A 996-nucleotide genomic window follows, 5' to 3' on the forward strand; every position below is an offset into this window, starting at 1 on the left:
GTGTGTGTGTGTGTACCTGGTCACTGAACAGTGTGTGTGTGTGTGTGTGTGTGTGTGTGTGTGTGTGTGTACCTGGTCACTGAACAGTGTGTGTGTGTGTGTGTGTGTACCTGGTCACTGAACAGTGTGTGTGTGTGTGTGTGTGTGTGTGTGTGTGTGTGTGTGTGTGTGTGTGTGTGTGTACCTGGTCACTGAACAGTGTGTGTGTGTGTGTGTGTGTGTACCTGGTCACTGAACAGTGTGTGTGTGTGTGTGTGTGCACCTGGTCACTGAACAGTGTGTGTGTGTGTGTGTGTGTGTGTACCTGGTCACTGAACAGTGTGTGTGTGTGTGTGTGTACCTGGTCACTGAACAATGTGTGTGTGTGTGTACCTGGTCACTGAACAGTGTGTGTGTGTGTGTGTGTGTGTGTACCTGGTCACTGAACAGTGTGTGTGTGTGTGTGTGTGTGTACCTGGTCACTCAGCAGGATGTGTGTGTGTGTGTGTGTGTGTACCTGGTCACTCAGCAGGATGTGTGTGTGTGTGTGTGTGTACCTGGTCACTCAGCAGGATGTGTGTGTGTGTGTGTGTGTGTGTACCTGGTCACTCAGCAGGATGTGTGTGTGTGTGTGTGTGTGTGTGTACCTGGTCACTCAGCAGGATGTGTGTGTGTGTGTGTGTGTGTACCTGGTCACTCAGCAGGATGTGTGTGTGTACCTGGTCACTCAGCAGGATGTGTGTGTGTGTGTGTGTGTGTACCTGGTCACTCAGCAGGATGTGTGTGTGTGTGTGTGTGTGTACCTGGTCACTCAGCAGGGTGTGTGTGTGTGTGTGTGTGTGTGTACCTGGTCACTCAACAGTATGTGTGTGTGTGTACCTGGTCACTCAGCAGGATGTGTGTTTGTGTGTGTGTGTGTGTGTACCTGGTCACTCAGCAGGATGTGTGTGTGTGTGTGTGTGTGTACCTGGTCACTCAGCAGGATGTGTGTGTGTGTGTGTGTGTGTGTGTGTGTAC

Source organism: Salmo trutta, chromosome 36 (genome assembly GCF_901001165.1).
Source record: "Salmo trutta chromosome 36, fSalTru1.1, whole genome shotgun sequence".
In the NCBI taxonomy this organism is placed as follows: domain Eukaryota; kingdom Metazoa; phylum Chordata; class Actinopteri; order Salmoniformes; family Salmonidae; genus Salmo; species Salmo trutta.